The sequence below is a fragment of the Neoarius graeffei genome, chromosome 7, assembly GCF_027579695.1.
Source record: "Neoarius graeffei isolate fNeoGra1 chromosome 7, fNeoGra1.pri, whole genome shotgun sequence".
Taxonomy (NCBI): domain Eukaryota; kingdom Metazoa; phylum Chordata; class Actinopteri; order Siluriformes; family Ariidae; genus Neoarius; species Neoarius graeffei.
The window spans coordinates 82,614,524-82,629,539 of record NC_083575.1 but is presented as its reverse complement, the minus strand read 5'-3'; the positions used below and the strand labels follow the sequence as shown (position 1 = coordinate 82,629,539).

At 41.7% G+C, this 15,016-nt stretch overlaps 1 protein-coding gene across 6 annotated transcripts in view; it reads left to right on the top strand.

The window, feature by feature from the left end:
- The window catches only part of inpp4b (inositol polyphosphate-4-phosphatase type II B), a 538,055-nt gene that overhangs the window by 116,178 nt on the left and 406,861 nt on the right, over positions 1-15,016 (top strand). Inside the window, exon 1 of one of the 6 annotated variants that reach the window (XM_060926518.1) lies at positions 6,687-7,004. The exons of the other annotated variants lie outside the window; for them this stretch is intronic. The gene's annotated coding sequence lies outside the window, so the exon portion shown is untranslated. Of the gene's footprint in view, positions 1-6,686; positions 7,005-15,016 lie in introns of those variants that run through there. 6 annotated transcript variants of the gene reach the window in all.

Below are 15,016 nucleotides of genomic sequence, written 5' to 3'. Positions count from 1 at the left end.
AGAGCCCTGTGTGTAAATGTGAGCGCACTGAATTTCACACACACACACATGCGCGTGTTATTCCACAAAATCGAGTCATACCTGTACATGAGCTGACAAGGTGCGTAGCACCGAGAGCTTGTATGACAAGGGTCCGTGTACTTTCCCGTTCATTCATTATTCTATTTTGGAATGAAAGATGAAATTTAAAAAAGGGTGCAGCTTGGTGTTTTATTTAAAACAATACAAGCAGAAATGGCTCTATTTTGTTTTCGAAATGTATTGCCATTATCAAATAGTAGTATTAGAAAAGTAGACAACGTTTCTGATCGTTTTCTTATTTTGTACAGGGTCTCCGCGGATCCTTAAAAAGTCTTAAAAAGTCTTATTTTTAATATGTGTTTTTTAAGGTCTTAAAAAGCATTATATTTCGCTATTTTTTGAGCTATGGTATTAAATTTCACATGGGAGGTATTAAATTTCATCCGGGTAGCCTACGGTAAATGGAAAAAAAAAAACATATGTCTGGATTTTTTTTCCGCGCTAACGTTATTTATTCAACCAGCGTCGTTTGTTATCAAGATGCTGAACAAGTAGCACAAGAGCCGTTGTGTGTCTAGCACTAGTTCTAATAGCGCAGGAACCACGCCACAGGGGGCAGTGTGTTCTTTTATCCATGTAGTAGAACCATTGAGAGTAGAGCAGACGAGGAAGAAGTGGTTGAACTTGAACATGGACGGAGATGGGGAAGTGTAAGTTTAGTAACAAGTGGATTGAGGAGCCAAAATACAAAAGTTGGCTAACAACAGCAACTTCAGAATATGAAGCGAGATGTAAGGTATGTCGGAAAGACATCAAGTTAACAACAATGGGCTGTAAAGCCCTTGACGCTCACTCGAAAGGGGAAAAGCATATGCGCTATGCTGCTGGTCGGGCAACAACAGTCCCCAGAGGCAGTTCGATCAGTAGTCAAACTTCCTTGTTTCCTCACTGTTCATGTTCATGGCAGTACCCTACTATTAAAATATCGAGAAGGCAGTTAATGTTCTGTTTTGTTAACTGAAGATCAATTTGTTTCCTCACTGTTTATGTTTACAGCAGTACCCTACTATTAAAATATCGAGAAGGCAGCTAATGTTCTGTTTTGTAAACTGAAGATGCACTTATTTATTAAAAAAATGCTTTGAACTTAACCTAGAGTGTGCTTTTTTTTTTTTTTTTACTGTACATATTTGTTCCGCGGTAGTGGTCTTATTTTTTATACTCAGTGGTCTTAAAATGGTCTTAAAAAGTATTATTTTTGCTGGTCAGAAATGTGCAGAGACCCTGTTGTAATATTCATTTATTCCTTTATTGAATTTCATTTGACTGATCCTATATTTCACCCGGAAGTAAATTACACCGCCTGGCTCGCGCTCTTACAACACACGACGACGACGATAGATCGACCTCCAGCGAGTTCATGGATCATGGATGCTATGCAGTACATGCTCTTCAAAGGCCCTAAACGGGTGAATCTACGTGAAGAAACGTGTCAACACACAAAGACGCCATGTCATGCGGAAGAGAATAAACAAACCATAACGCTCCCAACCCACCCACAAGCTTAGGCTTCCAGGTCACCCAAAACCTACGTTCTAAATAAACTAAAACGCAATTCAGAACGGCATTTTTCAAAACTGCTTTTTCTCCTGTTCAATGACTCATTTTCAATAACTAAAAATACATCAAAACATGGCTCTGGATTCCATTTCACAAGTCATACACAAGTGTAAAAATTCATAAACAAGTCCTTTTTCATTTCTCATGTGACTTCCAAAACAGAATAATGAATGAACGAAAAAGTACACGGACCGACAAGATTGAGTGGAATAACTGTTTTACTCTATCCACATTTGGCGGCACGGTGGTGTAGTGGTTAGCGCTGTTGCCTCACAGCAAGAAGGTCCGGGTTCGAGCCCCGGGGCCGGCGAGGGCCTTTCTGTGCGGAGTTTGCATGTTCTCCCCGTGTCCGCGTGGGTTTCCTCCGGGTCCTCCGGTTTCCCCCACAGTCCAAAGACATGCAGGTTAGGTTAACTGGTGACTCTAAATTGAGCGTAGGTGTGAATGTGAGTGTGAATGGTTGTCTGTGTCTATGTGTCAGCCCTGTGATGACCTGGCGACTTGTCCAGGGTGTACCCCGCCTTTCGCCCGTAGTCAGCTGGGATAGGCTCCAGCTTGCCTGCGACCCTGTAGAACAGGATAAAGCGGCTACAGATAATGAGATGAGAGATGAGATTTCACCTATGGTGATAAACTGATTGGCTGCCATTTTGCCAAGTCGCTCGAAGTGATTATTGAGAAATAATCCACATTTCTTGACCAATCAGTGCGCGATTTCTTATAATCACCTCTTTATTTATACTAATTTCCAATAACAACATAGATTCATGTTTTCTTCCTCTTATACCATAATTATAGCAAATTTTCATTTACTATAGAATGACATTCTTTTCTTTTTTTTATCCATTTATAGTTACTTTTAGGGGTGGCACGGTGGTGTAGTGGTTAGCACTGTTGCCTCACAGCAAGAAGGTCCTGGGTTCGAGCCCCGTGGCTGGCGAGGGCCTTTCTGTGCGGAGTTTGCATGTTCTCCCCGTGTCCGCGTGGGTTTCCTCCGGGTGCTCCGGTTTCCCCCACAGTCCAAAGACATGCAGGTTAGGTTAACTGGTGACTCTAAATTGACCGTAGGTGTGAGTGTGAATGGTTGTCTGTGTCTATGTGTTAGCCCTGTGATGACCTGGCGACTTGTCCAGGGTGTACCCCGCCTTTCGCCCGTAGTCAGCTGGGATAGGCTCCAGCTTGCCTGCGACCCTGTAGAACAGGATAAAGTGGCTAGAGATAATGAGATGAGATGAGATTCTATCCACACTCATTGGATTTTGAGAAACAGAGCATTTTTATTTTTTGCAAATTCTAAAAATAAAAACTTTGTACAAAACGTCCAACAAAATAATTTCCTCTTAGGATGTAAACAAACTGGTGAAATGACCATAGCTATTTGTGAAAAATGCTATAATAATAATTACTCTTGAAAAGTAAAAATATATATATATATGTTCTTACCATCGAATACTTTCCATATTTTGTTGCTTTTTTGTATTATGGGAGTTTTCCTCTTCTTTAGGGTTTTTTTGGCAGTTGGCAAACCAACTTAAAGGTGCATTACTGCCACCAACTGGGCTGGAGTGTGGAATGGGCAATATGGAGGGGGAATAATATTCTTTTAACTATTTCTGTTTCTTTTAAATACTTGATTTTTTTTTTGGGGGGGGGTGTTTTCGAGTAGAGTTTTTATTTCGTCCTCGTTTGGTTCAGCAACAAACTCCACCATTTTGTTTTTTCTCTACTCATGGTATATGAGCTGATATCCTAGTAGTACAGTAGCCAATCAGAGTGTGCGATTGCACATATCCAGTGAATGTGGATAGAATAAATAAATATAATACAATAGCATCAGGAAAAAGGAACTTGAGAAGCTCGATGAGTATCAAGGAATGAAAGAAGAGCTAGAAAAGATGTAGAAGATGAAGACAACAGTGGTCCTTGTGGTGATAGGAGTCCTTGGTGCAGTGACCTCCAAACTGGGGGAGTGCCTCCAACAGATCCTAGGAACAACATCTGAGATCTCTGTCCAGAAAAGCACAGTCCTAGGAACAGCTAAGATACTGCACAGAACCCTAAAACTCCCAGGCCTCTGGTAGAGGACCCGAGCTTGAGGGGGAAAAAAGAATGCCTGAAGGAGGGGCGAGTGCTTTTTGTGAGTAGGTAGTGCTGAGGAACGGCAGGCCATGCCTCTTTCAGTGGGAGAGACGCAATAGAGGACACACCCCTTTTTCTGGGACTATGTGTGTGTGCTTACAGTTGTATAATTAAGGCTGCATAATTCTGGCACTAGACCATCTACTTCAAAGACCCTGACTGATGTAGTGTGTGTGTGTGTGTGTGTGTGCACGTGCATATACGCATGGCTGTTCGTAAACATGCTGAATATGCACCAGGCCCTTTTTCTACTCAACTGATAAAACTACACAGGCGCAAAACTGGAATCTTCTTCCTCCAGAGCAGCACAGAGATACAACAAACACTCTTTTCTACCACAGACTGCATGCTGCTCCTCATATCATTATACAGCATGTGAAAACAGTCATGTGACTTGTCTGTCAGATTCTCTCACAGACACGTGGACCACCACAGCGCTGTTCGGTGTCTGGCCACGTCATTTCGGTAAGTTTCACTGTTACTGTAATCTGAATGTATTATTCACCTCAAAATGTTACAGTGAAGTAAAGTGGAGAAATTTTACAGTAGACTAGTCAGAAGCTGGCACCATAAACCGTACAGAGTGATCTCAAACCACGGCTAGTTTAGAGTTTGTTATAATTAGAAGACGAAATATATCAGTTGAGATTATCTCAAGTTTGACACACAAACACATATCCAGGCAGGTTTTATGTTCAAAGATGCATCACACTGTTGTTTGTCTCCTTCACAGGGCTCCTACTGACTTTCATGGCGTGTGGTGCAAAGGAATCCGAGGGTGCCAATACTTTTAATAGGAGTGCAAATCGAGCGTTTTTGTGGGATAATGTTACGATAAAAATTCAACATGGTGTTCGGTTGAGCATATAGTGCACCATATATTAGTGCATCTAAAAAAAATTTGAATATTGTGAAAAAGTTCAATATTTTCCATCAGTTATTTAAGAAAGTGAAAATGTTATATATTATAGACTCATTTACACATAAACTCAAATGTTTCAAGCATTTTTCTATTTTAATTTTAATCAGTATGGCATACAGTACAAAAACATAAAAAAAAACATCTCAAAATATTAGAATATTTCATTTTGAGTTTGAGTAAAACAGTATGAACACAGTGTATCTCTTGGTCTAGTTCAGTACACACAACCACAATCATGGGGAAGACTGCTGACTTGACTGTTGTCCAGAAGATGATCACTGATGCCCTCCACAAGGAGGGTAAGCCACAAAAGGTCATTGCTGAAAAGGGTGGCTGGAAAAGGTGCACAAGCAACAGGGATGGCCGCGGTCTTGAGAGGATTGTCAAGAAAAGTTGATTCAAGAACTTGGGAGAGCTTCACAAGGAGTGGACTGAGGCTGGTGTCAGTGTATCAAGACCCATCACGAACAGACATCTTCAAGAAAGGGGATACAGCTGTCGCATTCCTAATATCAAGCTACTCCTGAGCCAGAGACAATGTCAGAAGTGTCTTATCTGGGCTAAGGAGAGAAAGAAATGGACTGTTGCTCAGTGGTCCAAAGTCCTCTTTTCAGATGAAAGTACATTTTGCATTTAATTTGGAAATCACGGTTCTAGAGTCTGGAGGAAGAGTGGAGAGGCACAGAATCCAAGGTGTTTGAAGCCCAGTGTGAAGTTTCCACAGTCTGTGATGATTTGGGGTGCCATGTCATCTGCTGGTGTTGGTCCACTGTATTTTATCAAGTCCAAAGTCAACACAGCCATCTACCAGGAGATTTTAGAGCACTTCATGCTTCCATCTGCTGACAAGCTTTTTGGAGATGCTGATTTCCTTTTCCAGCAGGACTTAGCACCTACCCACAGTGCCAAAACTACTACCAAATGGTTTGCTGACTATGATATTACTGTGTTTGATTGGCCAGCCAACTTGCCTGACCTGAACCCCGTAGAGAATCTATGGGGTATTGTCAAGAGGAAGATGAGAAACACCCGACCCAGATACGCTGAAGGCCACTATCAAAGCAACCTGGGCTTCAATAACACCTCAGCAGTGCCACAGACTGATCACCTCCATGCCACACTGCATTGATACAGTAATTCATGGTAAAGGAGCCCCAACCAAGTATTGAGTGTATAAATGAATATACTTTTCAGAAGTTGGACATTTCTGTATTGTAAATCCTTTTTTGATTGATCTTAGGGAATATTCTAATAATTTGAGATACTGGCTTTCTGATTTTCATGAGCCATAATCATCAAAATTAAAACAAAAAAGGCTTTAAATATTTCACTTTACCATACATGTAATGAATATAGAATATATGAAAGTTTACCTTTTTGAATTAAATTATGGAAAAAAGGAACTTTTTCATGGTATTCTAATTTTTTGAGATGCACTAGTAGTGTACGTTCTACTGTTCTACCCGATGTAGTGCACATGGATGGTGAACAGGAAGTCTGTTGGGATTCAGGCTAACATGGACTTTGCGTAGACAAGAAACAGAAAATTGAGCAGGAGAAAAACACTCTCACGGACACACAAAGAAACAAGTAAATTCATATGTAATGAAAAAACATGATCCAGATATCGGATGTATAATAAATATAATAAACAAAGTGTGTGAATAAATATAATATCTAATAAAATTGTGATTTTTTTTTCTCTGAAAGCTCAAAAATGGGACTCACTACATTCATAGTTAGAACACTTAAAAGATTACAGTGCCTATTTTAGCCAGATAGTGTCTTTGTTTGTAAAATGTTTGTCTGGACTGTGCAAAAACTTCTGATGGCTCTGTGATCAGTGAGTGGTCGAGGTGAGACAAAAATCCCCAGGTGCCACTGTGCTCTCTCTCTCTCTCTCTCTCTCTCTCTCTCTCAGCTGAACTTCAGAGGCAGATTGAAAGCTTCCTTCTACTTTTACACTTTCACTGAAGCGTCAATGTGTTTTTATACTTTCTCTTTCTAGCCATCTCTCTCTCCTTGTAATTTATTGCTCTCTCTCTCTCGCTCTCTCTCTCTCTCTCTCTCTCTCTCTCCTCCTTCTCAGTTCTGCAGTGGTTCTGTCGGTCTCGGTGCAGTCTGCGTGAGTGTGTTTGTGTGAGAGAGATCGCCAGTGTGCAGTTGTGCAGGCAGTAGTATGTGTCGCGTAGCTGAGTTCACATGCTGTGTGTGTGTGTGAGGACAGAGAGCGCTAACGGTGTGACTCTCTGATTCTCCGTTTCCTCGCACCTCGGGCGATACTGGACACTGCTGCAGACCTGTAAGTGTGCTTTTCCACCTGTGTGTGTGTGTATACGTGTGAGAAAAAGAGAGAGAGCGCACAAGTTTATATGTGTGTTTCCTGTGTTTATGTTTGCAAGCCGCACTTATTGCACTTATGCTCTGACTTTCATATTTCTTCTGATATGTTTATATTTGTGCAACTGCTTTCATGACCGTGTGTTTGTCTCTGTGTGTGTGTGTTGGGGGTGTGTGTGTGTGCAGGAACAGAAGTGTAGTATACATCTGTCCCTTGGCGTGTGTGTGAAGACTAAAGCCTCATCAATACCAACATTTTAATAGTTTTATTGGTGGAGTTTCTGAAAATGTAGTAGTTTTATTGTAACAATGACAGGAAACTGAGGTGAAGTGGAGCTTTCTGACTCGATATATACTACCTTCAACACATTATTATTATTTTTTTTTTCTGACATGCTAGAAGCAGGGCGGCATGGTGGTGTAGTGGTTAGTGCTGTCGCCTCACAGCAAGAAGGTCCGGGTTCGAGCCCCGTGGCTGGTGAGGGCCTTTCTGTGCGGAGTTTGCATGGTGTCCGCGTGGGTTTCCTCCGGGTGCTCCGGTTTCCCCCACAGTCCAAAGACATGCAGGTTAGGTTAACTGGTGACTCTAAATTGACCGTAGGTGTGAATGTGAGTGTGAATGGTTGTCTGTGTCTATGTGTCAGCCCTGTGATGACCTGGCGACTTGTCCAGGGTGTACCCTGCCTTTCGCCCGTAGTCAGCTGGGATAGGCTCCAGCTTGCCTGCGACCAAAATACATAAACATTTCACGATGAATGAATGAACAGTATAGTCCCTTTAAATGTTTTATTATTTATTTTCTCATGGAGAATCAAAGGATGGACATTGAAGGAGACATTTTATCTGGATTCATATATTTTTAATGAATGAAGTTATTAATTTTAGTACAATGAGGTGTGAAGTGAGCAGATAAGTTATTGGTCAGATTATCTTTCATCTATGGACACTTTTTTTTTTTAAACAGGCAAACACATTCTTGTTTTCTAAATGAGCTGCTGGATATTTGAATTTCCCCTTGGGGATAAATAAAGTATTATCTACTGTATATATCTATCTATCTATCGATAAAATGTACAATGACGTATTAGGGCCATTGTACGTTTTATTTATATATATATATACACACACACAGTGCTGAGCGTAAATGAGTATACCCCCTTTGAAAAGTAACATTTTAAACAATATCTCAATGAACACAAACAATTTCCAAAATGCTGAAAAGACAAAGTTTAATATAACATCTGTTTAACTTATAACGTGAAAGTAAGATTAATAATATGAACTTAGATTGCACATTTTTTCAGTTTTACTCAAATTCGGGTGGTGCAAAAATGAGTACACCCCACAACAAAAACTACTACATCTAGTACTTTGTATGGCCTCCATGATTTTTAATGACAGCACCAAGTCTTCTAGGCATGGAATGAACAAGTTGGCGACATTTTGCAACATCAATCTTTTTCCATTCTTCAACAATGACCTCTTTTAGTGACTGGATGCTGGATGGAGAGTGATGCTCAACTTGTCTCTTTAGAATTCCCCATAGGTGTTCGATTGGCTTCAGATCAGGAGACATACTTAGCCATTGAATCACTTTCACCCTGTTCTTCTTCAGAAATCCAACAGTGGCCTTAGATGTGTCTTTAGTCATGTTGGAAAAGTGCATGACGACCAAGGGCACGGAGTGATGGTAGCATCTTCTCTTTCAGTATAGAGCGATACGTCTGTGAATTCATGATGCCATCAGTGAAATGCAGCTCCCCGACACCAGCAGCACTCATGCAGCCCCACATAAGGACACTGCCACCACCATGTTTCACTGTAGGCACCAGGCATTTTTCTTTGTATTCCTCACCTTTGCGACGCCATACAGTTTTGAAGCCATCAGTTCTAAAAACATTTATCTTGGTCTCATCACTCCAGAGTATAGAGTCCCAGCAGTCTTCATCTTTGTCAGCATGGGCCCTGGCAAACTCTAGGCGGGCTTTTTTGTGCCTGGGCTTTAGGAGAGGCTTCTTTCATTGACGGCATCCATGCATGCCATTCCTCTGCAGTGTACGCCGTATTGTGTCACGGGAAATAGTCACCCCAGTTTGGCTTTCTACTTCTTTAGATAACTGCAGTGAACTTGCATGCTGATTTTCTTCAGCCCTTCTCATCAGAAGACGCTCCTGTCGAGGTGTTAACTTTCGTGGACGACCTGGACGTCTCTGTGAGATGGTTGCAGTTCTATCTTTCTTAAATTTTTGTCACACTTTTGCTACAGTATTCTGACTGATAAGTAAAGCTTTGCTGATCTTCTTGTAGCCTTCACCTTTGTGGTGTAAATAAATTATTTTCTTTGGGGAATTCTGAAGAGACAAGTTGAGCATCACTCTCCATCCAGCATCCAGTCACTAAAAGAGGTCATTGTTGAAGAATGGAAAAAGATTGATGTTGCAAAATGTCGCCAACTTGTTCATTCCATGCCTAGAAGACTTGGTGCCGTCATTAAAAATCATGGAGGTCATACAAAGTACTAGATGTAGTAGTTTTTTTGTGGGGTGTACTCATTTTTGCACCACCCTAATTTGATTAAAACTGAAAAATGTGTAATCTAAGTTATATTATTAACCTTACTTTCACGTTATAAGTTAAACACATGTTATATTAAACTTTGTCTTGTCAACATTTTGGAAAATGTTTGTGTTCATTGAGATATTGTTTAAAATGTTACTTTTCAAAGGGGGTGGACTCATTTACACTGAGCACTGTATATATGTGTGTGTGTGTGTGTGTGTGTGTGTGTGTGTGTGTGTGTGTGTTGCACCAAGGGATTTTTGTACCAGATGCTCTGTTTACAGAATGTGTAGAAACAGCATTGGAAAATGCCGTAAAAGTGGTAAATGCATCCTGTAGGGGTGCTATCAAGGTGATTATTTGTTGATAGTTACTGGATCAGCCAGTGAAAACAGTGCAAAATACTGCGCGCTTTTCGACGCCGTTTCTGTGCATTCTGTAAACAGAGCATCTGGTCCAAAAATCCCACGTCATGATGTGTGTGTGTGTGTGTGTGTGTGTGTGTGTATAGCATAGTGGTCATGACTGTCGCCTCACAGCAAGAAGGTTCTGGATTTGAGCCCAGCGGCTGACTAGGGCCTTTCTGTGCGGAGTTTGCATGTTCTCCCTGTGTCTGTGTGGGTTTCCTCTGGGTGCTCCGGTTTCCCCCACAGTCCAAAGACATGCAGGTTAGGCTAATTTGTGGCCGTAGGTGTGAATGTGAGTGTGAATGGTTGTCTGTGTCTATGTGTCGGCCCTGTGATGACCTGGCGACTTATCCAGGGTGTACCCCGCCTTTCACCCGTAGTCAGCTGGGATAGGCTCCAGCTTGCCTGCGACCCTGTAGAACAGGATAAAGCGGCTACAGATAATGAGATGAGATGATATATATATGTATGTGTGTGTGTGTGTATATATATATATATATTCTCAGATGCTCATCTCATTATCTCTAGCCGCTTTATCCTGTTCTACAGGGTCGCAGGCGAGCTGGAGCCTATCCCAGCTGACTACGGGTGAAAGGCGGGGTACACCCTGGACAAGTCGCCAGGTCATCACAGGGCTGACACATAGACACAGACAACCATTCACACTCACATTCACACCTACGGTCAATTTAGAGTCACCAGTTAACCTAACCTGCATGTCTTTGGACTGTGGGGGAAACCGGAGCACCCGGAGGAAACCCACGCGGACACGGGGAGAACATGCAAACTCCGCACAGAAAGGCTCTCGCCGGCCACGGGGCTCGAACCCGGACCTTCTTGCTGTAAGGCGACAGTGCTAACCACTACACCACCGTGCCGCCCATTCTCAGATGCTTCTACTCAAAAAATTCATGCAGCTAATTTGAATAATGTGAAAAGCCACACCTACAAAATCAACTTTAGCAGCCGCTTAACCCATCCCATATGTAAATACACAGAACTTTCTCAGCATGTTCATTGTTTGATTCAGCATATAGTGCACTATTACATCACACCAATGTGTTATACCATATGAAGTGCACATATAGTGAATAGGAAGTCAATTGCGGTTCAGCCAGACACTGATTTTATGTGCAGTAGCTCTAATTATTATTGTTTTTGAGCTTGAGCATGAGTCTTGAGTGTCTTTTATGGTTGATATTGCCTCTCTCTGTGTGTGTGTGTGTGTGTGTGTGTGTGTGTGTGTGTGTGTGTGTGTGTGTGTGTGTGTGTGTGAGAGAGAGAGAGAGAGAGAGAGAGAGAGAGAATGGCAGCTTCTCAGAACCACCGTAGACAGTCGAAGTGTCATATGGTGTAAAACAGGGCATAGATCAAACCTCTGTCTGACCCGTGTAAGAAAGAAGAGAATAAAAGCAAGAGAGAGTAAACGAGAAAGTGAATGAGTGTAGCTAGACAATCACAATCAATCCTTGTGCACGCGTGGAAGGTCTCGTTTGTCTTCCTTCGTTTTTCTGCCTCTTCCTCCCTTTTTCTTCCAGTCATTTGTCTGTGAGTGAGACTGTCTGTCTCGTGCTGCCATTCTCTTGGGTTTCATTGTTCAGGGCTGAAGAACAGAGCAGACTCCCCATCTATTCTCACAGTCACACATCTCAGACTGTGCTGTTCCTGACCTCTGGAGTGTGAATAGAGTGAATAGTCAGGGTTGTGTGTTAACTTTCTGGAGCACAAATTCAAAGTATCATAGATAATATTATAGATATATAATATAAACCTATGTAGTGAACTATGGTGTGCCAAGTGTCACCGGGCCCATTTCGTGGACGAAATGCATTTCGTCCATCACCGGGCCCATTTCGTGGACGAAATGCATTTTGTCATCACAAAATGCATTTCGTCCATCACGTCTGACGAAATGCATTTTGTGATGACGAAATGCATTCTGTGATGGACAAAATGCATTTCGTGGGACGAAATGCATTTCGTGGGACGAAATGCATTTTGTGATGGACGAAATGCATTTCGTGGGACGAAATGCATTTTGTGATGACGAAATGCATTTCGTGGGATGAAATGCATTTCGTGGGATAAAATGCATTTTGTGATGACGAAATGCATTCTGTGATGGACGAAATGCATTTCGTGATGGACGAAATGCATTTCATGGGACGAAATGCATTTTGTGATGGACGAAATGCATTCTGTGAGGACGAAATGCATTTTCTGATGGACGAAATGCATTTCGTCTGACGAAATGCATTTTGTGATGGACGAAATGCATTTTGTCCACGAAATGGGCCCAGTGACACTTGGCACCCCATAGTGAACATACCGTACACTCACCAGCCACTTTATTATATTAATGGCATTTAGTCGACACTCTTATCCACAGCGACGTACAACATACCTAGAGCAGCCTGGGAAGCAGTTGGGGGTTAGGCACCTTGCTCAAGGACACTTCAGTCATTCGTGCTGGTCCAGGGAATCAAACCATCAATCTTTTGGTCCCAAAGCTGCTTATCTAACTTTTAGACCATGGCTTCCCATATTAAGAACATACTACGTTCATGCAATTATCCAATCAGCCAGTCATGTGCTATCAGCTTCAGATAATGTTTACATCAAACATCAGATTGGGGGGGTGAGCCCAGTGCCTTCCAACATGGCATGGTTGTTTTCAGGTTTCAGGTTGATTTGGGCTTTTGATAAATAAGAGTTTGTAGAGTTTCAACAGAAGGGGGGTTAAAAAGCATCTAGTGAGCAACTGCTGTATGGGTGAAAACATTTTGTTGATGAGAGAGGGTTGAAGAACAACATCCAGTCTGATTTGAGCTTACAGGAAGGCTTTGGTAACTCAAATAACAACACTTTATAGCTGTGTTGAGCAGAAAAGCATATCCAAATACATAATATGCCAAAATGGCTGTGTTCATAATCCTAAACTAGGTAAGCCTAAAATCCCCAGGCACCACTACTCTCTCTCTCTCTCTCTCTCTCTCTCTCTCTCTTTGTCTCTTGCTTTTGCTTGGAGAAGAACAGCCAACCTGGTTTGAGCTGACAGGAAGGCTTTGGTAACTCAAATAACAATGCTGCGGTGAGCAGAAAACCATCTCAGAATGCATCACATGTCAAAATGGCTGTGTTCATAATGCTAAATTAGTTGAGCCTGAAGTCCCCAGGCACCACTGTTTCTCGCTTTCTCTCTTGCTCTCACTCAGAGAAGAACAGCTAGCCTGGTTTGAGGTGACAGGAAGGCTTTGGTAACTCAACTAATGACGCTTTATAGCTATGGTGAGCAGAAAAGCATCTCAGAATGCATCACATGTCAAAATGGCTGTGTTCATAATCCTAAACTAGGTGAGCCTAAAATCCCCAGGCGCCACTGCTCTCTCTCTCTCTCTCTCTCTCTCTCTCTCCCCGTGTTTGTACACTTTCTCTTTCTAGCTGTCTCTCTCTCCCTGGAATTCATTGCCCTCCCCCCTTCTCTCTTGCTCAGAGAAGAACATCTAGTCTGCTTTGAGCTGACAGGAAGGCTTTGGTAACTCAAATAACAATGCTTTATAGCCGTGGTGAACAGAAAAGCATCTCAGAATGCATCACATGTCAAAACGGTTGTGTTTATAATCCTAAACTAGCCAGAAGAAATCCTTTAACCACTTGACTTGGGATTATATTTGTAATACTTGATATGTTGGTGCTAGTGTTGTTTATATATAGAAACATGGCTCCCTGTAGCATACTTTATGCTTTGTATGGGGGGAAAAAAAAGAGATGCTTCAATATGTTCTTATGAATTCTGACCATGACATTATTATTTTTTTTTTCAAATACAGCACATATTGTATCTGATAGTAGTGTTACATTTTTTTTTCAGTTGCCACAAACATTAAGACTTTCTTTACAGACACCAGAGATCTTTAGCACGGGTGCGACTTTTGTTCTATAAGCACAGGATCCATGTAAACATGTTGTATAATATACACCAGTATTATCATACAGAACATGACAATCCTGATAGCAGAGTGTGTATACAACTTGTACAAAGTCATGTTGATGAGGAAATTTGTGTTGCCCTACACACACACACACACACACACTGAGTGTGTGCTGGTACGTAGGCAGCCTGTTTCACTGCTTCTCTGTATAGCTATGTGGAAATAACCTGAACTATTTGATGATGTTCCTCTTCTGCAAACCACAAACTTCAGTACAACAAGCTCACAGAATACCAAGAACTAGCTTTAAGCGGGTGTTATCTCTATGCTTTTGGATATACACTCATAATGTATTACCGAGAGTATATAGCACTGAGAAGCGAGGGAAGGAAGTGATGGAGAGGTTTGGGTCAGCAGACAGGAACCGGATGCCCTTCTTTCATCTGATAAAACTACACAAGTTCCTCTCAATGTGAGAGAGTCAGACTGAAAGAGACAGAAAGAGAAAGCTGTGTTTTTAGCACCCAAAGATGCAGCTTGTTGTAGACACCCTGTGTTTTTTCCATCGCTGTGGTGGAAGTGAACAATAAAACGAACAGGCCTTTAAAAGTGGGTTGCGATGATGCCAGCTTGTTGAGGATGTTTGAGATACATAGTAGAGCACTTGTGCATTATGCGTTAACTTGAATCTAGAATTTATGCCAGATACAAGAGTTGGCAAATCAAGTGACAAGACTTAATTTGAACTCAAGCGACCTTCTGTCCAGTCCACCTCAATTTTGGACTGACTTTATTTTCCGAAAGGTGATCAGTGGCAGTAAAGCAACAGCACGTTTTATTTTAATCAATGTCATGGGTCAATGTGTCCCATGTTGGTGTCATGGGTATCTTGCCATACCAGAGCAACATTCTATTCAATCATCACATTACATTACATTACATTACATGGCATTTAGCAGATGGTCTTATACAGAGCGACTTACAACAAGTGCAAAAGTCAGCTACACGACGTGCTGAACTTCTCGACAAGAAAGTTCTAGTACCAACTGAACAAGTGACAGCAATACTTAGTGTAC